The following is a 23,231-nucleotide window of genomic DNA, read 5'->3' as shown; positions in this document are numbered from 1 at the left end:
TCATCTTATGAGAATAATTCCTTTTTCTCAAGCACAGCTGTGATTAAACATTTTTTAACCAAACCCTCAATGTCTCCCCACTGACTGACAAATTAAGTATAAATTACTCACCCTTACATCAAAGGTCTTTTATGACAAAGCCCTGATCTACCTTATCTTCCAACTCTTCCCCACTGCATCTTTATTATCAATCAATTGAGTTGACTTCTGGTACTTCTCCATTTCAGACTTCTGCATATGTTATTCCCTCTACCTAATAAGTCTGGATTGCTTTCATTCCCACTCTCCCAGCCCATCTGATAAAATCTTACCCATCATTCTCCAAGGGCTATCTTGAACATCACCCCCTTCACATGGCCCTTCCACCAGGTGGGATCCTTTCTCTCTTTGGTCTCCCATTGCCCATGGTTTGTACCTCTCTTGATCATATTTGTACCATTTGCATCTTTGTCTTGTCCCCACAGCTGGACTATGTCCTACCTATCATGGTAGATTAAGTCCCTGGATATATGAAGAATGCACCAGAAATGGATGGTGTGGGTTTCATTCCAACTTTATTGACTTGGTAATGTGCTAGGAGTGACAACACCCTGGCACACAATGATATTTCTAAAAGCTCTTCATTAAAACACAGAAAAAGGACTTGACATGGATTAGAGATGCCACAGTGACCTGTTCTTTGAGATTTAGTGGGATCTGAAAGGAAAGGAAAATGAAATTAAAAACAAAATGTGTGTCCAATAAGAGACTGACATCTTCACAGCATAAAATTATAAAAACAGCAATCAATATTCATATATCATTTACTATGTGCCAGACATTGTTCTAAATGTTCCATATTTGTTAATTCATTTAGTCCTCACAAAACCCCTTCTTCTGATGGGGAAACTGAGCACAAAATGGTTAAGCATCTTGCCCAAGATCACAGCTAGTTAGTGATGGAACTGAATCCAAGCAGATTGACTTCCCAACGCCTGCTCCCAACCACAGTGTTATCTAGCCTGCTTCTCACTGTGCTACAGTGAGCTGAGCCCCCAGGACACACCCATCTTTTGACATGCATGATTCTCTCTAATAAGCCACCCCCACACGTAAACCAGTATCCCTGGAGTCTCAGAGGAGCCATGTTTCACACCAAAAGCCTTGAAGGGTCACCCCTCAAGCATGGGGCTGCTGCATAAGCCTCTCTAAACATAGAAATGGTGCCATAATCCCTGACCAGAGAATGGATGACAGCAGGAATGGCCACTCAGGAAGTAGTGAAGGGTGCGGGGCTTAGATGCTCTGAAGAAACTAGCCTCACTGTGTGTTGAGGTTAAAGTGGCTGTCTTGGCTGCTCTCTTTCCCCCAGATGCCATCTGGCCCTCCCCATTGCAGTCACTGCCTAGGGGCATGAGGAGAGCTATGTGATATTGTGTTGAAGCCATACCCCCAGTTTTCCACATCCACTCCAGTTTCCCATTCATTGTCTCTTCTACTTAAAAAGTGCCAGGCTAAATGATGAACCATGGTAGGGCAGAGTGTACAGATGCCATGGCTGGGAGGGCAGGTGGGCAGTAGGAAGCCCATCTGCTCTACTCGGCCCTGGGGGTCATACAGGCTAGCCTGGGTTGAGCTCACATTTTGTGCCAGGCATGGTTCTATGCACTTTTTATATATTAACTCATTAATCTTCATAACAACTGCTCGCCGATGGTCCCCTTTTTTTTTAATTTTCATTTTACATATGAGAAACCTGAGGCACAGAAAAGTATGGTAATTTTATCAGGTCATACAGCTAGTTAGTGAAAAAGCCAGGATTTGAATTCATCCATATCCCTTGCTTTTAGCCACTAACCTTCACTGAATGCCCCCCTCCAAAAGAATGCTGTCACGGATATGTGAAATAACCTTTTAGAACACGTTAGAATCAGTGTTCAAGCTTTCCAAAGTACCAGAAGCTGAGCACCACCTCCAGAACTTCCGATTTCCTTGTTCCAGAGTGGAACCTGTAAGTGTCTATAGATAAAATAGCTCCCCCCGTGGATTCTAATGCTTTAGATTTAGGGTGGTTTGGGCATCCACGTAAAGTGCATTCATTTTGTCTTGGCCATCCAGTCGTCAAACACCGTATATGCCAACATATAAGAAAAGGCCCAAATACACAGCTGAAAGGAATCCCACTGAGTTTTGACCAACTTGGATATATGAGCTTTTAGAAATATAAATAATATAATCAAAACATCTACTCATATTTAATTCTTTAGTTACATATATACATTTAAAATCTGCATTACGCAGAGTAGAAAATTAATTTAGAAACATTGCTTTTTCCATTCTCATCTTCCACAAGACTTCTCAGTTTGACTTCTCACACGCATCCAGCACATTCTTGTCTTCACATCCCCGAAGCCTCATTCGGGGCCATTTGCACAGGTCCCTGGCCCATATCACCTGCATGGCTCTTCACTGATCTAAATACACTGGTTTTTCAATACTGGTATCATGTGATTGCTGGAAATTTTATCCCATGCCACAAAAAATACATTTGCATAACATCAAGGCAGTTGGTCGTCTTTGTGTGTTGTGGGCAGGGCTGGCCGTCTGCTGGTAGGCGAAGCTTACCCTTTGCTTCATTCTGATTGATCTGCACTTTGTTCTGAGCAGTTTTTAGATATTGCAAATATTATTCCTGCCTGTGAGCATATTCTTGCTATTTATAACCTACCAACCCCTTGCCACATTGTCCCTTAAAGTGAGTCTCAAAAAAAGCTTATTTACAATGATGACCACACTTGGAATTGTAAGGTTACCCACTCAGCAATAATAAATGGAGCTAGGACTAATAAATAACAGCTAAATAATAATGGAGCTGAAATTGTGAGATTACCCACTCAGCAATTTAATGGAGCTTAAACTCCATTACATTTCTTTTTTTTAATTTTTTTTTTAAAGATTTTTTTTATTTATTCATTTGAGACACAGAGATACAGAGAGAGAGAATATGAGCAGGGGGAGAAGCAGAGGAAGGGGGAGAAGCAGGCTCCCCGCTGAGCAGGGAGCCCGATTCGGGGCTCAATCCCAGGACCCTGGAATCATGACCTGAACCGAAGGCAGATGCTTAACCATCTGAGCCACCCGGGCGCCCCTCCATTACATTTCTTTGTCTCCTGTTTCTCCACTGAGTCCACCAGAGGTGACTCTCTGATATTGGTTGGGGTGATTTCTCCTGTGTTTGGGGTTCCAAGTAAGGTATCCGAAGGACATATCCTCTAATGTGAGGCACTTGGTAAGGGTTCCATTAGAAGGTGATGGAGTCTCTTCCGAAAGGTAATTCAGAGCAGAGAGGATCTCACTTTTTATCCAGGCATAGACAGTTTTTCACCAAACACCAAACGATAAGGTCCTGCTGCTTCTATCTCTACGCTCACTGGCCCAAGCGCCATCGTGCCTGGGGCCGCTGGACTTTCTGTCCCCTCTTTCATTATCCTCAGACTCTGAAGCGACGGAGGCAGAAGAGCTCTCCCCCTCCTCCCACACGGCCCCCTCCCGCCCTCTCCCACCAGGTGTCCGCCTCCCCCACCCCCGCCCCGGGCTCCGGGGCCTCTGCGAGGCAGCTCCACTTTTGGAAGGCACTGGTGTTTGAACAGGGATGAGACAGGCAGGCCTCCATAAGCTGCTTATTTTAAGTTGGGGATTGTTCCTCCTCGTCAATTGATACTAGAAATAATTACTTCTTAGAATCTTTGAAAACCAAATGTGTAAAGAGAAATTAAAATCTAATTAAATGGATGTAGGCAGTTCTGTCTGAGCTGACAATTCTTAAGCCACTGCAGTTTGTCAAAGGTTACGTTATCTGTCCCTGGGTGCTTCGGTCTCCACTTGGCTCTGAGCCCAGAGCTCCGCTGCCCCCTCCAACACCCTCCCGTCAGCCCCGTCCTGGGCCCAGGATCCCTGGTGCTCTCGGGCAGAGATGCTGGAGAACAGGCCGTCTGTCGGGGGGGTTGCCGCGGCACCTCCGACGAGGATGGCATTCGCCCTGATCTGGAAGCACAAACCAGTGTTTGTCAACGGGGCTGCTTCTGGCATTAGGGCAGGACAGTCCCTTTTTGGGCACCTCTGGCAGGGGCAGGGGGCAACACCACCCCCAGTGAGAGCCGCCTCTTGGCGCCAACTCTATTCGGCGACCAGCTGTAGCTGGCAGCCGGTAACGAGAAGCCTTAGACCCCTCGGCTCTACTGCGACAATCGCTCAGACCAGGAGTGCCCGGATCTGCGCATGCGTGACCGCGGCGCGAGGTTCCTGAGTGAAGGGGTAGTTTTTACAGCAATCGGACATTGCCACCACATTGTCACTGCATTTTACGAATTGGAAAATCAGTTTGTAATGGATTGGAAGGGGGAAAAAGTGGGCAATCAGCACACATTGTTTGGAATGTTTTGTCTTGGGCCCTCCTTGCCTCTTCTGGACCCTGCTCTGGTCAACTTGAGCTTCTCCAGGCTCATGACCAGGGGCTACACCTTGTTGTTTGAATGTGGTTTTTTATGGCTTTATTTGAAAGGTGGCTCTTTCCTCCCTAGGCCACTTTCTTCCACGGAAGCATTTTTGGTTGCCAGAAACAGAGGTTCGTTCATATCACCTGGAGCAAAGAGGATGTGGGCGTGGTCACTGCAAAGTTTCACCTGGAGAGACGCCGGATGTGTACCTGTGAGAAGTGATGGGATCCAAGGCGGGTGAGATGCGGGGAGCAGCGGCTCTCTCCTCTTCCCCCACGGCTGCCCAACCCCAGCGTCTGTCTGCTCCGTTGTTTTGTTTTGTTTTTTTCCTCTCTCTAGCTGCCCCCTCTGTGAGCACGTGGTTTCTGCTCCTTCTCCCCTCTGCCCTGCGTTGGCCCATCATGGCCTTTTCCAACCTCATGACCTTGGCTCCATCCGCCTACAGCCCAGGCTCTGACATCTTTTAGTTTGAGGTAACACGAGGAGGGAATCTGATGGGCTCTGGGCCTTTTTTCCTGCCGGGCCTCAGTCTGAGCAGGCTGGGTGGAGGCTGCGCTTAGGTCGGTGGCCTCTTCTGGGCCTGCTGATTTCCTCCTGAGAGGAAGGGAACAGAGCCACTTGGTAGAAGGCAGACCCCTAAGCAGCAGGGGCCATGGAAGGCGCAGTTTCCCAGGAAGGTGTCCTGGGCTCCGTGCATCCAAAGCCCTCTTGCTTCATCGCCTCTTACCCAGACTGGGCGACAACAGACAGTCTGGCTGACTCCTCCCCCACCCTGGTCCTTGGGAGGGGGTCTCTGGTGGGTACGAGACGACGACAGGGACCTCACCTATCAGATTGTGTGGCCCCGTGCCATGCACGTTCATGAGCATTTCTCCCGTTCATGAGCATATCCCACGCCGAGCCCCGGCAGTAGACAGCTCCGCAGGGGTTAATTGGGCTTGGGCTGATGAAATCACAGCAGTTATCCACTGTCGAAACTCTTTGATAGCCTAACAGTTATGACTCCCTGGACACTTCCCCATTCCCTTCTGAGCCATTTTCATTCTCAGTCTTGTCGGAAATGAGCTTTTGCATCAACATGTCAGTGCCCCCTGTAATAATGCCACAATGCTATTGTTTTCACACCGCTGTTAAGAGCGGGTGCCGCTGAGGCTGCCACGCACGCGCCAGTTTGCCAGCTGAGCCCCGCTGAGGCCCAGAGCCATCGCTTAGCAGGATGCCTGGTGGAGAGGCCCTTCTGCCCCCCAGTTGCCCTCTCCAGGGACCAGGGACCAGCGGGGGACCTCCTGATCAGCGTGGGTGCTCCTGTCCCCAGGATCAAGCACCAGGGACAAAATGCCGGTGGTGGGCAGAACCCTGGTGAACACCCCAGTCTTCTCCACAGACTTAAGGCTCGTTCTGGCCCCTAGGGGGAGCTCAAGGGCTCCCTCACTCCATTTCCAGTGGAGAAGGGCACTGTTGCTTCTTGCCTCTAGGATAAAACTTTGAGGATTGAGATATGACTTTGAGCCTAGAGACAAAAGTGAGAGACAAGACCCTTGTACTGTGTTTGGCCTGGGCTACAGGGACCTGCAAGAGCTTTGGTGACCAGTGAGGTGTTCATTAGTGTGACACAAAGGTCTAGTCTTAAAGACCTCAAGGCTGGGTGTGACTCCTCTTCCCCCCCTCCCTTTTTACCTCAGAGATAGTAACTTCTTCCCTCCTTCTTTCCCCCTTTTTCCCTCCTTCTCTTCTCCTGGTTTGGACCAAAGTTGAAACCTAGGTTACTTTTGCCATCTCTTGGACCAGTATCTTCCATTCTGGTTCCTTCCTTTGAAGGAAGTTAGTCCTGGGACAATCTTTTAGAGACTACCATCTCCCCAAATCACCCCTAATGCAATTCAGTGCCTAACCTTCAAATAAGGACCTATACTTTCCTGATTGTCTTTACACAGTAGTAAAATGTGAACCAAAAGATGGCTGAGGAGAATGCATTTGCTATAAATTGTCCACCTAAAATGAAGCCATCTAGGTAGATTCTCTACCACTGTGAGGAAGCGGGAAGGAGGCCTGAGGATCTAGGGAGTGTTATTACAAGACTGAGTCTTAGTGTCAAGTAGTTGCTTTCTGCCTTGGTGCGTGGGAGGCCTCCCACACCTCTGCTGGATGCTAACCAAAGCAGCCAGGGTCGAGAGCTAGGGGCTGAAAGTACACCGGGGCTCTGTAGTACTGTGTCCTGGCCCAGACATCTGCTATTTCTCATCAGACTAATAGAGATGGGAAGGGCATAGTGCTCTGCAGGGGAGCCATCCCCAAGGACAGGAGCTAGTCAAGGACACCAGGCCAGGTAATCTGCTACCTCTGGGCAAGATAGAACAGTGACTAATCACCCCTTGGGTTATGGATGCATTTATACATCTGATATTAACACCCAGTACATTATTTATGAGCCCAAATATGAATAATTCAGTGTGTCCACATTTAGCAGGTTTCTGCCTGAAAACCAGCTTTGCACTGGGGCTTGGCTCCTGATGTTGAACCAGAAGAAGTGGGAAAGGAGCTGCTCAGCTCATGGGCCATGCCTAGGGAGGCTGGACTGCTCCCTGTGGGGAGGCCATGTCCCACCCTGACAGGGGCATTCATTTAGCACCTCTGCTACCCTCTCTTGGTTTACTCATCTGTGTAACTAAGATAGTTATTGGGCTTGATGATCTCCAATGTTCATTCCAGTCTTAAGATTCTGAGAAGGAGAAAAAGAGCTAATGAAAGAGGTAGGAATATATGCATCATTCATGGTCCAGAACGGTTGCACTTGGTTGGGAGCTGTGCCCAGGTAGTTGGTTTCAGGCTATGACTTGCCAGTAGTCCCAGGCACAGAGTCAGGTCTGCTCGAGGGCCTAGGTGTCTACATGTTTGTATCACATGACCCTATGACCCTCCTGTTTGTGAGCTACCTGAAACCAGAGATCTGGTTAATACATTTGTCTATCGCAGCTCTGAGGACAGCGTTTATCACATAGTGGGTCCTTATAGGCGAATGTTAAATGGAAGGATTGATGGGCAAGGAGAAACTTGCCATGGGGCTTTCCCAGAAGTACAGATCTCTGTCCCTCACTCCAGTAGTGCCAGTCTACCCCTTTCACTCTTTTAAGCTCAGGGGATGGAAAAAAAGAATAACCTTGCATCTTGTAAAACTCATCCATCTTTTGCCTATGGCTGGAACTGAGCTGAGCGCCGCTCTTCCTAAGAGTGGATCTTCCCTCCCGCGTCTACAGTGACAGAGGAGATAGAGGATCTTGGGCAGTGGCGGGAGTCTGCCAGGGCGTGGCCTCGCGCAGGTCAATTCTCCAAGCCCATTTGTTTATCTGCAAAATAAAAGGGTCATTTATAAGGCCATTTTCAACCCCAAATTCTTTACGTAAACCAGGTGGGGAGAGAGGCTGTGGACCTGCCTGGGGTAACCCCGAGTCCAATGGCACCCGGAATGTGAAAAGTGAAATTGCCCATGACCCCTTTGACAGTGAAAGACTAAAGCTGTGAGCTCCAGATGCCGTGAGCCCATTGCTCTGTCTCGCGGCCGGATCTGGCAGTCACAAGCTTCAGGTTTGGGCCGGTATCTGTGAACCCAGCAAGTGCTGCTAAATCACACCCGCTCCTGTGCGAATAAGTCCACGAGCCTTCCTGCGGGGGGGCGGGAGGGGGAGTCCGAAAGCGCCCCAGTGCCTGATGTGGACCTCTAGGCAAGAGACAGCATTCAGGAGGGTGGGAGTCAGAGTCAGAAGGCTCCCGGTTTCACCAAATGTCCCTGAGTGCACCTGTTCTTAGATCATGTAGGAGAAACTGAATCGTTCTGTTTCTAAAGATACGAGCCAATGGACTCAGTTACCTCTTTTGAAAGCCTGTTCTGGCTTGTGATCATGGGCACAGTTTTATTCTAATTGAAATCTCTCTTGATGAGGGCTATTTCTTCTTTTTCTTTAATCTTCTGAGTTGATGGTGAAGCACAGACCATGGTTAGAAATCAGCCTTCCTAACTGGGTCTCGTGTTTCTCCAGCAGAAACTACCCTTGGAATCCTAGGGTGAGAAGCCAGTCCCCTATTTTCCGTGCCTCTTTTCAGTACGATTTTCAAGTGTTGTACCCTCTTTTCAAATATAGTGATGAAATGTAGTAACCCCCTCCAATAGACAGAGGAGTGTTTTCTGTAACCCTGTCCCCAAATTGCAGGTTGGCTTTTAAAAACCACCAACTTCTGGGGCACCTGGGTGGCTCAGTTGGTTGACCTTCTGACTCCTGATTTCGGCTCGGGTTGTGATCTTGGAGTCGTGGGATCGAGCCCCGCATTGGGCTCCATGCTCCGGAGGGGGGGGCGTCTGTTTGGGATTCTCTCTCTCTCCCTCTCCTTCTGCCCCTCCCCCCTGTTTGCTTGCTCTCTCCCTCTCTCTCAAATAAATAAATAAATCTTTTTTTTAAAGATTTTATTTATTTATTTGACAGAGAGAGACACAGCGAGAGAGGGAACACAAGCTGGGAGAGTGGGAGAGGGAGAAGCAGGCTTCCTGCTGAGCAGGGAGCCCGACGCAGGGCTCGATCCCAGGACTCTGGGATCATGACCCAAGCCAAAGGCAGACGCTTAATGACTGAGCCATCCAGGCGCCCCAATAAATAAGTCTTTTAAAAAAATTAAAAACACCAACTTCAAACTTAAGTCATGGCTGTTTCACTGTGATTCTCAGATGGTTTTCTCCCCCCAGAAATGCCTATTTTAATTGTATGATACTCGGCTGTTGTAAATATAATGGCATATAATGACATTGAAAAAGAGTGGCCCATGGTGGTAACTGATAATCCTAATGAAAGGAGAAAGAAATGATGGTGAGCTAGCGATGGTGACAGGGAATGGGATTCCTGGAACGCACTGATGCCTGCAGAGCATCCCCTCTGCTGGGGGGAGGGGAAGGGGGGGGGCTCCAGGCATGGGAAGCTAAAGTTGGTCCCAGGCAATTGCCAGCACTCAGCAGTGTTCTAGGACAATTTGTTTGGTCACAATTATCTCCAATCTCCTGGGGCATTAATGCTTATTGCTAGGCATTAACACATCCCAATCTTACTCAAACACTTCGAACTTTCTCACTGGTTTCTGGCAGGCAGAGAGAAAAGCCAGAGAGGACAAAGGTGGAAGGAAACCTCACTGAGGGCGCTGCTGTCTGCGGTGGGGAGCCCCCCCTGGAAGGGAATCCGAAGCTAGTGGCTGCCTAAGGAGGGGTGGGGGGCAAGCGCGTTACTGAGATCATCCCAGACTCAGAGGTTCCCCCTCTATGGCTGGTTGGAGGTGTGGGCAGCTGGTGGTTTTGTTAGAGATATTTTTGATGCATTCTGGAGTCTTGTTCCATTTAATTCAGTAAATGTTTATTGAACACCTGCCGGCCAGGCACTTTGCTGGGCACCAGGAGGGAACACAAGGACAAAGATTTTGTCCCAAGGTACTGACAAGCAGTGGGGAAGGAGGAAATGGAAGGGCACCGAGAAACAAATGTGGAAATGCCGTGCTGTGCTTCCAGAACAAAGAGCCTGGGAATGAATGGAGGGGAGAAAAATTACCTTTGGTTGTGAGGCATTTGAATTGCACCTTCAAGAACTTCCTTTTTATTATAGATGTTTTCAAACATACAAAAGTAGAGAGAATAGTATAATAGACTACCCTGTGCACATCACCCAGCCTCAAACCTCCACACACGGTCTCACAGAAAACCCTACCCATTTCCCACTATAACCCCCATGGGATCATTTCCACTCAAACCCCGGAAAGCCATAACATTTTATAGGAATGCACTTCAATAAATAAAGACTCTAGTTTAATATAAGCACAATACAATTATACTTAAAACAATTTACTTCATGTCATCAAGTATGCAATCAGTCCTCCATTGTCTCAAAGTTTTTTATGGCTGTCTTGTTCAAACCAGGACACAAACAAGGTTTACGGGTCCTGTAAGTACTCTCTTCCTCTCTTTTTTTCCTTGTACTTTGGTGTTGAAGAAACTACACCATTTGTCCTCCAGAGTTTCCCTAAGTTGGGATTTTGCTGACTGCCTCTCTAGAACATTTCTTGTTCCTCTGCCCCCTGTATTTTGTATAAATTGACAATTCAATATAGAGCTTGCTCAGATTTGGGTTCCGTGTTTATGGGAAGACTCCTTTTTCGGTGTGGTTGGGCACTTCCATCCGGAGGGTCATAAAGCCTGATGATCTCTTTCTGTGATGTCAGCAGCTGTTAATAGTTGTCTCCTAGACACAATGTTGTATTGCTTGATGGCACAGATTGGCATGGATGGTTGCTTTGTAATTATTTTATAACCTGGACATGCATGTCTCATGAAATTTCTAGCATGTATTATATGGTATTCTAAAAAAAAAAAAAAAAAGGATATGGGCCTTTTAATGAGCAGTAGGGAGCCACTGAAGGCTTTTTGCAGGGCAGTGACCTGTCGGATCCATGGGATAAAGCAGAGAGTGTCTAGCAGATTAAAGCTGGGCCTTCACAGCTAAAATTTTAGCTTCTGAAACCCAGGGGCCAGGTAATCGGTGCTTGGGTTGAGGCCCATGCCCAGCTGCTTACCCTCTGGGGCAATTGCTACTGTGGAGGAGATCATGCTTCTGCCCCCCACCAGGCTCATTTAGAGGGTGCCCAGCCACCCAGCCAGGAGATGCGTGAAAGAGCCCTTATCTGCCTATGTTTGAATAAATGAGACTATTTCTGACGGTGGGTGTTTCCAGCAGTTAATTAGGTAAAAATGAACCTCAGCCAGGGAAGTTTGCACATTTTGACCAATTAAATATGTGGCCCTGGGGCGACTCCCAAATATGCAAGAGGGAGGGGTTTCTTGGAGTCAACTACTTAAATTCAAACCCCAGAGCCACCTCTTACAAGCTGGGACACTTCTAGACAAATTACTTAATCTTTTCAAGGCTCCATTTTCTCAACTGTGAAAGAAGGGTAATAATAGTACCTAATTCCGAGTGTTGTTTTCATGATTGAGTGGGTAGAAGGCTTGCAAATCAGCAGGCGCAGAGCAAGGAACCAATAACTGTTGACTGTTACTATCAGGCAGCACGTGATTCCTCCGACGTCCGCTTCCACAGCCTCGGGGTGGCAAGTCTTGAAGTTGAGTCTTAAGAAAAATTAATTGATGAAGCTAGTATTTAAAAAATGGCTGCTTTCTTAAATCACTCAAGGGACTTGGTTATAATGCCAACGTGGGTCAAGGGTTTTCTTTTTTCTTTTTCTTTTCTTTCATTTTTTTCTGGCAAGGAGACTTTGTATATTTGGGAACTGGTGAACTGTTTGAGAGTCCAAGCAGGAAATGAAGTATGGTGATCACACTGATCGCCAGCCTGCTCCTTGGACCCCTTGCCAGAACCCTGCCAAATGCCCTCATGGGAACTGTGAAGTCATTAGAAACAAAGATATAATTAACATCCAAAAGAGGCAGGGAGACGAGTTGTCAAACTTTGTGATGTACAAACGGCCGCGAGGCTAAAATTACTGAAGAGAAAATTAAAACAGCAAAAGCCAAATTTGCCTGACTTGTCCTTTGCTTTTTGGTTTAATGAGAGCCTAGCTTAAAGCTTGCTGATTAAAATGGGGGCATGATGGGCTTTGAGCATCTGTAAATTTAGGTCTCCCTTTCAGTTTAGCTGTGATTTCCAAAACGGACATATTCTAGGACTCTCTTCACAATCCTATATAGTCAGGGATCCACCAACAAATATGTACTGAACATCTATGGTATGAATGTTAGGATCTCGGGAGCCAGTAATAAACAAGAAAGACCAGTGCTTGGCCTGAGGGGACTTCCATTCTAGTGGTAGAGACAAATAAATGAGCAATTATAATAGGAGGAGAGGTAATTAACTTAAAGAGAGCCCAGTCTAATTTATAATGTCCAAAAGGCAGCCTGTGGTTTACTAGTCAAGGATTTAATACAAACCAAGAATGAATACCATCTCTATCCCGGCTACCATTACTTGAGCCTAGTTTCTCACCACTGTGACCGACTAGACTCTTAGGAGAGTTTCCCACCTACACACCAATAGTCTTCCCAGAAGACCACTTTTATCATGTCAGATCCTTGCTCAAAAACTTTCTGGGACTTTCCACACTGACAGGGTTAAGTTTGAATTCTTTAGCCCAGATTTGGCAAAAAGATAAGGAAGTTTGGGGTGGGAGAGTGGATTCATCGCGTGAGTTTGTGACAGGGAGTGAGTGGGGAAGAAACAATACCAAATGGAAACAGATGGACTCAAAGACCTTTCTTGTTCTGTCTTCTCTGGGTGAGCTCTTGGCATCTTCTGAGCTTGTGCACCTGCCCCTGAGAGCCTAGAGGAACCTGAGCTGTATTAGATATTCCTGCACGGAGGCTGGGTGGATTCTCCTTCATGTCAGCACGCACAGATCAGATGAATATCAAAATTACACAGATCTTACATATTAGTTATGAGCGATAATGGTGGCCCCAATTAATGAATATCATCCAGGGGTTGAAATGATCACTAATCCCAAGGAACCAAAGGAAAGAAATTTTAACCAGAGTAGGTTGAATTTGTCCCAAACCAGAAGTACAACTCCTCAATTCCAATGGCTTTTCCACGTTTTATGTCAACTCCCCAAACTTAAATAGCGACTGTTGAGTACTTATCACATTGTATTTTAATGATCTGTCTCCACGCTATCTCTTTGGTCCACCAGACTGTGGAGTCTTCTTCAGGAACCATTTTTTAATTCATGTTTTAAACAAAACACCTGGCATAAACCCTGGTACACAGTAGGCACTCAGTACATGGTAAGTGAATTCCCACTGCCTTACAAAGCCCTTTCTGAGAATCTTCGGTCATGGTAATTTATCTTCTCTCTGAAGTTTCAGGGCGGCCATCCATCCTAGTCATGTATTTTTTTCATTCTTACAACTTTTAAATGAGTTCTGAAAGTTCACTGGAATATTCTTTGTTCATAGGGAAAAAGTTATTAATGCTGTTGTTGCCTAAGCTAGCCTACAAATCCTATTTTTAAACCATCATATTCAACTCAGCAAGCACTTACTGAGCACTTGCTATGGGCTGGGCTCTGGAATAAGCACTGGAAATAAGACAATGGCCAGGCCCTCTCTTCAAGAAGCTTACCCTGCCAAGAAGGCAGCTTGATGATGATAGCACGGTATGGCAAGTAGCGGGTGCAGAGGAGAGTTCTCACTCTGGTGGTGGGCATGAAGGCTTCACGGGGAGAGTGATATAGCACTCACCCAGGGGATAAGATCAGAAGGGGAGGAGTTCCAGCAGCGGCGGGCACGTGAGAGAGAGTGAGGTCTGCTGCGCTGCCTGCACGGTCTGAATGATGGGGAAGGTAGGTGCCGAAGAGACTGGGGGAGCTGAGATAAGCTGCCGTGGGTAAGGGACAATCACAGAGAGCCTTCAAGGCACACTATGGGCCTCGGACTTTATTCTATAGATGGTGGGGGCCTTTGGGCAGAGAAAGGCTGAGATGACTCCAGTCCAGGTGCAGCCAGGGACATGGGTAGAGGATGGGGCAGCAGCCCCAGGGCTGAGACATAGCCCAGGTGAGAAATAGTGAAGGTTGCCCAGTCCCAGCTTCCCTAAGCTTTTTCCATGTGTCCCAACTGCCTTTTCTTCCACTTCCTGCTCCCATATTCTCCAAAAGTATGCCCAGTGGGCTGTAGGGTCCAGTGATGCTGAGGGTCGGTGTTGGTGTGCAGATATGGACATTTGCAGGTCTGGTGTTCGTTCGTGGAGACCACTTCTTATCTCCCACTGGTACTCTGGGCCACCCGCAGGCCAACGCTGCCTGATACACTTCTCTGTCCTGCTCTCCCCTCAGCCTCGAGCACAGTGCCCTGTGTCTAAGCCAATGAAGATGTGGATTCAGATGGACTGATTAATCCATATAGTTTGCTTATAATATATACTTTTGAGGGGGGAGGATCTGTGTCAAGTGAACATTTTGTTCACTGCTGACATGTTGTACAAACACAAACATTAATTAAAACTACACAGTATTAGCAATTCTAGCCTTAACAGATACGTGACAGGAAAGCACGGCCCAGAGTATAGCCTGGACCGGGTCCTCAGCCTCACCTTGGCCCCGATTCAATCTCGCTGCCCAGCGTGGGGCTTGTTAATTTCTTCAAGATTCAGATGAGGCCTCTGGCTCCCCTCTATCCAAGTAACAGCTCCTGTGAACCTTCCAAGTAGGAAACAGGCAACGGTCAAGTTCAATTATCAAACATAACACATGATCACAGGGTGCTTTTTCCTCTTTTTAATTCAGTTAGAAGAGAGTTCCCCAGTTACTACACAGGATCCATAATCACTAGCGATTTCGAAGATGGCAAGTTGAACTGAAAATCATGGACTCTTTCCTTGAGGATTACCAAGCGCTTTGGGATCCTGTGTACCCCAGAGCCCCCAGTAAGAGCCCAGTTTTCACTGTTCTGGGGAGGCCGTGGCAAACCTGCCTCACCTACAGAATCCTGCTGCTCAGATCTCTGTGAATGGGGCTGTTTATAGGGTGCTGCACAGAACTGGCAAAGAACGGGAAAATCTTGCAGTTACTCCTTTCACCAACATTTAGTAAGAGTAATGTGTTTTAGGCACGAAGGCTCAAGCCAAAGAAATAAAGGCAAGAGTCAAACAGCACTGGGTTGAGTCTGGGTTCCCCCCTGTAACCAGGGGAAATTTCTTCGGCTTTATGAGCCTCACTTATCTGGAAATGGGGACAATAAAAGCCCCTCTGCGGGTTGTGATCAGGATTAACGAAGGGCGGCAGCCAGCTCATACGTGTTCCTAAAATGAGTTCTCTTCCCCTTCCTTGTAAGGATCTTAAAATCCACAAGCGAATACAAACATCAAATAACTAGAGAATCACTTAAAAGCGGAGTATAATGTTGCTTTAATTTATAGCAAACCACTCAGCATCAAACAAGGGAGCCCGCAGCTGTCTGGAAAGGAACGGCTCAGATTCTCAAGGTAATTTTTCAAAAATACACTCCAAATGAGCATTGACATAAACTCTTCTTTAGCTGAGCTTTAGCTTTGTGGCACTTAAAAAAAAATCCGTAATATTAAAAGTAAATTAAATACTGCATATGACTAGGCATTGGAGGTGTTTAGGGAGCAATTTCACAGTTGACGACTCAAGGCTTCCTGTCTGATGAAAATTCACATTTCCCCAGGGGTGGAGGAACAGAGTCCCAGGGATCGGGGAGGAGATGAGGACGCAGGCAACGTGACCTGATTCAGAAAGCTGAGACCTTGGGTGAGGGGCTCAGACAGACACCCACCACTGTGTGAGGATGGATGTCATTTTCTGAGCCTTTAATTGGCCATGTGAACAGATACTCTTGGTTACAGAATCTGGGTCAGGAAATGTGGGTTACCCTCCCACATTTGCAATCCTGCAGGTTACTCAGATCTGGAAGTGTGGGCAGTCATGCGGCTCTGCAGGACCCGGGGAGCCTCCCACTTACGCTCCAACTCCCGCCATGTTGCAATCCCCTTCCCCACCACCACCTGTTCTTCCGGAGCCTTTTGGGATCACTCTCAGCAAGGGGACCAACGTGGAGCTCCCTCTCTAGCAACAGGGAGGAGTTCAGGCTGAGCCTTCCATGTGCTCTGATCTGTCCAACCTTTGGGATGGGACTTGGCAGAAACAGAACCCAGGGCCCTTCTGGGTTATCAGTGGGGGACTGAGCATTGGACTTGGTCCTCATCCAAAGAACAGAACTGAATTAGGGCTGTGTCAGCCATTCTGAGGAGAGAGCCAGAAACCTGAAATCAGGGGCAAGGTGGATCAGAAACCAGAAGGGCCCAGCTTAGAGTCAGGGGAGGACAGAACCAAACCTTGTGGGTGAAGCCAAGTTGGTGATGAAAAGGGGTCAAATCACACAGGAAACTTCAGAATGGAGCAGTTGTGACAAATCTCAATTTGCTGTTGACCCTGCTACAGAAGCTTTCCCTCTAGAGGCATCTTGAAGGCACTGAGCGTGCAGGGGGCAGGCCAGGCCTAGACAGGCAGTCTGTGTCTGTGGCTTGGAGCCATCCCACCTGGCCCTTAAGAACAAGCTGAACAGCCTTCTGGGGCTTAGGGCTTTAGGATCCACAAAGCATATCGCATACACTGTAATATCTTGGCCTTATGAGAACCCATTATTCGTCCCCATTTTATATCTGGGGAGTAATGAAGATGAGAGATGGCCCCAGTGTCACTCAGCTTTTCATTTGTGGAGCCTGGTCTTGGACCTACTCCTTCCTCCATATCCCATCTTGAGTCTATGACCTTGGCTGTATTCACACTATGTTCCATCAAATCTAGGTGGGAAGCTGGACAATTCACTACTCTTGGCTCACAGGATGAATGATAGTCTTTTTGGGCGGTGGCCTAATAATTGGTCAGTACCCTATTTCTGATCTCACCTGTCCCACCCAGACCTGAGAGCCCATGGTGTCCATGAAGACAAGATATAACCCATTTTGGCCACTCACCATCCACCAGTGCTGTGACTTAGCTCCAGGTAGTGATTTTACCAGGCCTCCCCATATAGCCAAACCCCATTTTCTTTACTCCATTTTACTGTTCTTTAACATAGCTGTTCATTTCCTGTGTCATATCATCTAGCTCTTAGAGAAATCATGGCATGAGTTTTAACTGCTCTCTGATTATTCAATAATCACCTGTGTGAAATCTCAACAAATACAGGTAGCAATCAATCTGCAGTTAATTAATATAAAGCAACCAGTCCCATTAAATTCAAATGTTGCAGTGGACATGGTTGGTTGGCTAAATATCAGTGCCATTTATAAGTACATTCTTCTTGGGATTGTCCTGGACTTGAAAATATTTTTTATTAACTAGCTGGTATTTAACAGAAATTAATTGTTTGCTATGCATCATCAATTTCATCCCTGAGAAGTAAGACCTAGAGCTGCCTTGGAACAGCTGTATGCATGGAGAAGTTTTCTGGGTAGTTCTCTGAGACACACCACACTCTCTTCCCTTACTCTTTGATTCTCACCTCACTTCTACCTGCCCTTACCTAGCATTTTAATGAGGCTTCTAATCTGGCTGTAATTTTGCAAGCTGTTCCTTAATTTTTGTCTTTGGAGTTGGCTCGTATTCTGAAATATTTTATTATTTGCTAATACCCAAGTGGATATGGATACTAACGTAATAAGGGAACTGGAATCATGAGCTAAGTGGACGAGTAAAAGGTCTAGAATAACTCAATGAGGCAGTTTCTCTTGAAGTATCAGGACCTTCATTTATGGAATGATAAAAACATTTGCCACTGACCTACTCCATTTGTATTTGTCAGAATTCCTTTAACTGAAGTGACAGAATCCACTCAAAAAATAACTGAAGCAGATAAATGATATTCACAGCCTCAGATCAGTGAGTCCAGGGGAATTCAGGCATGGCTGGATCCAGGGATTCAAACAATACCATCAGGACTCTTTTTCTCTATATATATCTGTATTTGTTTCCTGTGGCGGCTCTAATAAAGCTCCACCAACGTGGTGGCTTAAAACAACAGACATTTTGCACAACATTGTGAATATACATACTGTCACTTAAGAACAGAATGGCAAGTTTTGCATTATGTATATTTTACCACAATCAAAAACACACGAAAACACACAAAACCCCGGAAATGTTTTCTCTCACAGTTCTAGAGGCCAGCAGTCTAAAATCAAGGTGCCAGCAGAACCATGCTCTCTCTGAAGGCTCTAGCGGAGGATGCTTCCTTGTCTCTTCCAGCTGCTGGTTCCTGCCAGGAGTCTTTGGCCTCATAGACGCATCACTCCAATCCCTGCTTCTAATGGCACATGGCACCCTCCCTGTGTGTTTGTCTCTGTATCTTTTTTTTTCTTCTAGAAAGGACACCAGTCACTGAGGCCCACTCTAATCCAGTGTGACCTCATCTTAATGAACTACATCTGCAATGACTCTATTTCCAAATAAGGTTCTTCCAGTTGGACATGCATTTTTGGGTATCACCATTCAATCAGTACAATCCCTTGGCCGTATTTGCTTGTTTTCTTCCTCTTCATGCAGGCTCCCAAGTAGCAGCAATATAACTGGAGGAAACCTCAGGAATCCCAGAGAAAGGGAGAACTCCACCTACTCCCAGCACCCAAAACTGGGCTCTGATCGACTCTGCTTGGATCAGGTGCTCAGCCCTGGACCAATCACTATCTGAAGTGGTGGAAGATTCAGAGCACTCCTGAGGCAGAGCAGGTAGGGCCGTGTGACTGATGCAAAGTCTTTCTAGAATGTTATGGAGAGACAGGACAGATGCAAAGAACAGATGTCCCCTTCATTATTTCTCCTTTTATGTAATTTTCCACAAACAAAGCAATGTTTCTGTTATTAGAGAAGAGAACCTATATAATTTTAAAGTGCAGTTTTCACCTACAGAAACTTAACCAACTGAGCCACCCAGGCGTCCCTCACCTACAGAAACTTGATCAACCAAACATGATGGCTTTGATCTAGGAGGCATTAAATTAGAAGTTCCTTAAAGGTAGGAATGCATATGTGTGTGTGTGTGTGTGTGTGTGTGTGTGTGTGTGTGTATTCAGCCAGGATTTATAGCAAGACTATAATTTATGAAAACCTCCAACTCCTTTTCATTCACATAGTTAGAAATTTAGAGGAAGGGACTCTTAGATGGCAGGACAAGCTGACCTGTGGCATTCAGGTACTTTTAGAACTATGCAGGTATTCTGAACATGAGTAATTTGTTAAATGAAGCCGTAAAGTAGATTTCAAAACCCACCCCATCCCCCAACCCGGCTGGATTCCATTTTGCAGCTTTACCAGAGTCTCGTTCAGGGGTAATAGCAGATTCATCAACAGAAGTACCACTTTCAACCCAGACTGGCCAGAACAAACCCACAGTGGCAGCTGGATCTGCCCAACATCTTCTTGACACCTCTCCCTCTCTCTTATTTCTGATGTGTAAGAAGGGGAAGGCCATGATTCTCCAACCCTTTGGCAAGGTCAAAGGCTTTACTGGAAGAGATCCTGTCATCCGGGATGGGGAAGGTAAAACACATCTCATCCCCTCCAGGGCATGGCATCTGTGGTCCATGTTAGTAATGTTCTCTGGCAACTGGCACCTTGAATGTCTTTCCTAAATACTTGCTTATCTTAATGAGAAGATTTATCTGGACAGACATGCATGCTACCATTTCATTCATGTGCTTAGTCAGCAGATGGGTAGCACTGGCCCATCAGTTACATCTGGCCGGACCTGAGCATCCTCTGTGGGGATTCCATTTGCCTGGCCCCGCTCATGCCTCAGTTAACAACCTGCTTTTCCAGAACCCTGACATTGTGAGCGATGGTTTGGACTTAAGCGCTGCACACTTAGAGACTCCATTCCCTGCTCCTGCCTCACCTCATATAACAGCCTTTTCTTGCCTCATCTGAGCTGGCAGTGGTTTTGACAGTTCCCAAACTACTGTAGGGGCAAGGTCCTCGGCCGCAAGGAAGCCCCCGGCAGGCGCATTTCATTCACCATCAGCCATCCTGGATGGTGTCAAACCGTGGGGCCTGAGACACCTGGAAAGATCGGGCAGGCCCGGGAAGTAGAGACAAAGACCTGAATGCGAGCGAAGGAGAAAGGAGACCGAAGGGTTGGGGAACAAAGATCAGTAATATTGCCGAGAGAGAGAGAGAAAGAAGGAAAGATAAACCGCCCCTGGCCACATGGGTAACAGGGTGACCAACTTGGCCTGGTTTGCCTGGGACTTCCCCAGTTTTAAAACTAAAAATCTCACATTCTGGGAACAGCATCATTCCTGGGCCAACCGGGATGGTCAGTCACCCTCTGTAGACAGAATAGGGCCTTTAATCATGTAGAGCAGGTGGGGAAGATCCTGACACATACTCTAATATCACTTTGAGGTGAGTACATTTAAAATTTAAAAATTGCCACTTTACCTGCGCCCCAATGTTTATAGCAGCAATGTCCACAACAGCCAAACTATGGAAAGAGCCCAGATGTCCATCGACAGATAAATGGATAAAGAAGATGTGGTATATGCCTACAATGGAATATTATGCAGCCATCAAAAAATGAAATCTTGCCATTTGCAATGACATGGATGGAACTAGAGGAGATTATGCTAAGTGAAATAAGTCAATCAGAGAAAGACAATTATCATATGATTTCACTCATATGTGGACTTTAAGAAACAAAACAGAGGATCATAGGGGAAGGGAGGGAAAAATAAAAGAAGAAACCAGAGAGGGAGACAAACTGTAAGAGATTCTTAACCACAGGAAACAAACTGCAGGTTGCTGGAGGGGAGGGGGTAGGGGGATGGGGTAAGTGGATGATGGACATTAAGGAGGGCACGTGATGTAATGAGCGCTGGGTGTTATATGCAACTGATGAATCACTGAACTCTATCTCTGAAACTAATAATACACTATATGTTAATTAATTGAATTTAAATAAAATGAAATTTAAAAAAATAATAGAAAAATAAAAATTGCCACTTTGCCTCTGTGGCCCTGGTCACTGGAAGCATTTCCTACAGCAAGCCACAGATGTGACCCAAACTGCTCAACTCTCAAAGGGCAGCACCTATGGTCTGTGTCCTCTTCCTACTTCTCTGAAGCCCCCTTAAAAAGCTATCAGCATTTTGTTCTCAACACCTCAAATTTCTAGCACACTCCAAGTATATACTGAGTGGCCAATCTAGATCACTGACTGGCTAGACCAGTAGTTTTCTTATGGCATATCTAACTAGCTTTTTCATCCTTTTCTTAGATTTTTATTAAAAAATCTAGCTAACAAAAGGGGTGCCCCTAAGTGAGAGAGACCATTAGGTTAAAGCTTGAAGCAAGTCCCAGAGTAACAGTAAGAATCAGAATCAGAACACTACCTCTGGAGTCAGACACGGACAAGCCTGCAAGGGAGAGCTTGACCTTCAAAGGTTTCTCAGGCCCAGACCACATCCCCAGGAAGTGGCCCTGCACTTCCCACACCCCCGCTCTGACTTCCATACCTTCTTATTCGTCACTCTGCTCTGTCTTGGACCTCAGACTGCCCCGGTGGGGTCAGCATGGCCTTCGTGGGCTAGGCATCTCGTGCTACCACCGTGCCTTCCAATCTCTCTGCTGCTGCAGAGGAAGGCTCCCTACCTAGTCCACTCTTCCCCACCCACTGGTCCTTAACCTTGGCCTCCTGGCCAGGCTTTGACAGCTTACCTTGTTCCCGGCAACACTCAGCCCAGAGTACACAAAGGGTGTCTATTTTGTCAACAAGGAAGCTCTCCGGTGGTCCCCTAGGCTCCTAGCTGCACATCTTGCAAAACTGGAACAGACCACACATCAAGATACTCTCTCAGGAGCAAAAGGCAACGTATAGGTCTTCACTTTCCCACAGTGCCCATTTCTCAATGCCACAGGGATTCACATGCTCATTAACTTATTTTTTAAATATCTATTGAGAAATCAACACATACCAGGCATTAACATAGGCACTTGCAATACAACAGAGAACAAGACAGGCAAGGCCTTTGCTCGTGAAGCTGATGTCCTGGAAAGGGGGAGAAATCTAATAATGAATATGTAAACAATGAGCAGTAACATTTCGGAAAGTAATAAGCACTGTGAAGACAATAACAAGGGGTGTAACCTTCCTTCCTGGGGAGGGAGTTTGGCTCACTTCACCTTTAAGCCCTTCCCAGCCAAAGGGTGTAGTCTACCTCCTCAAAGAGCTATGCACTGCCCCCTGCTGGCCAGGATCAGCAGGACATGCCAGACTCTCTTGGGTTCCCTTGGGTTACCCAAGTCCGTTTCTGTTTTGCCTCCACATTCTCCTCCCTTGGCCATTTGTATGAGCGACAGTCTTAGTACTGTTCGAGGGGTGGCGGCTCTCAGAACAGAGCTTCTCTTGGTGAAGTCCCTTCTTGAGATGTTCTCTGTCAGAATAGTTCCCAGGAGGCCCTGTAGCCTGCAGCTTGGAGTGTGGGCTTTGGTGTCAGCCAGCCTGGGTTCCCTTCCTTCGTCCCCATCTGTCTGGCTAACTGGCCCTGGTCCTTCAAAACCTGACTAAGCATCTCCCCTGGAAAGCCTTTCCTGGGCCCCCTACAACATGAATCCCCAGCAACACGAACCTGTGAATGCCACGTGACCATCCATGGTCAAGTCTTACTAATTTGATAGCCAGCGGAATGTCCACAGCATACATGGGACTCAATAAACATTTGTTGAATGCATGCATGAATAAATGAATAAATCTGGGGCTCTGTAGGCAAGGCTGGATCTGATAAACGTGGTCCCCCAGCTCATTGCATAACCCAGAAGTTCATGATGAAAGGCAAAGTAAACTATTTTTCCCACAAATCACATCACGCATGATCAAAAAGTTGGGAAAGCATCTCTTGGGTGGTTCAGATTGGCTCTCCCAGAGGCGAGAAGCACAACTGTTTTGTCAAAGCCACACAAACACTCCCCTCAGTGGACTGCTTTGAAGCATCTATTGATCTCTGAGAAAAGTATAATTTAACAAAAGTGCTGCTTCCAACTCCTTGTCTTGTTCCCTGAATTTCCTCCATGTCTTTCCAGCAGTAATGTGAAATTCAACTGTGTGTGTCAACCCCAATCATGGTAAAATCCCTAGCTCACCACCGGGTTGTTGGGAGAAAACTGTCTTCACAGCTATCTCTGGACAAGATGTTAATCTCTGAC

At 46.6% G+C, this 23,231-nt stretch overlaps 1 long non-coding RNA gene across 2 annotated transcripts; it reads right to left on the bottom strand.

Annotated features, from left to right (window-relative positions):
- Positions 1-535: 535 nt before the first annotated feature.
- Positions 536-22,141, bottom strand: LOC118553215 (uncharacterized). 2 transcript variants are annotated; one of them, XR_013450193.1, is made up of 5 exons: positions 21,747-22,141; positions 14,603-14,708; positions 11,464-11,625; positions 7,633-7,819; positions 536-696 (listed from the first exon to the last, which is right to left on the bottom strand). It is a non-coding gene; the product is annotated as an uncharacterized LOC118553215 (long non-coding RNA). The 2 variants fall into 2 exon arrangements; XR_004925890.2 differs by lacking the exon at positions 11,464-11,625.
- Positions 22,142-23,231: the final 1,090 nt, after the last annotated feature.

Source organism: Halichoerus grypus, chromosome 8 (genome assembly GCF_964656455.1).
Source record: "Halichoerus grypus chromosome 8, mHalGry1.hap1.1, whole genome shotgun sequence".
Classification (NCBI taxonomy): Eukaryota; Metazoa; Chordata; class Mammalia; order Carnivora; family Phocidae; genus Halichoerus; species Halichoerus grypus.
This window is presented reverse-complemented; position numbering and strand designations above follow the sequence as displayed.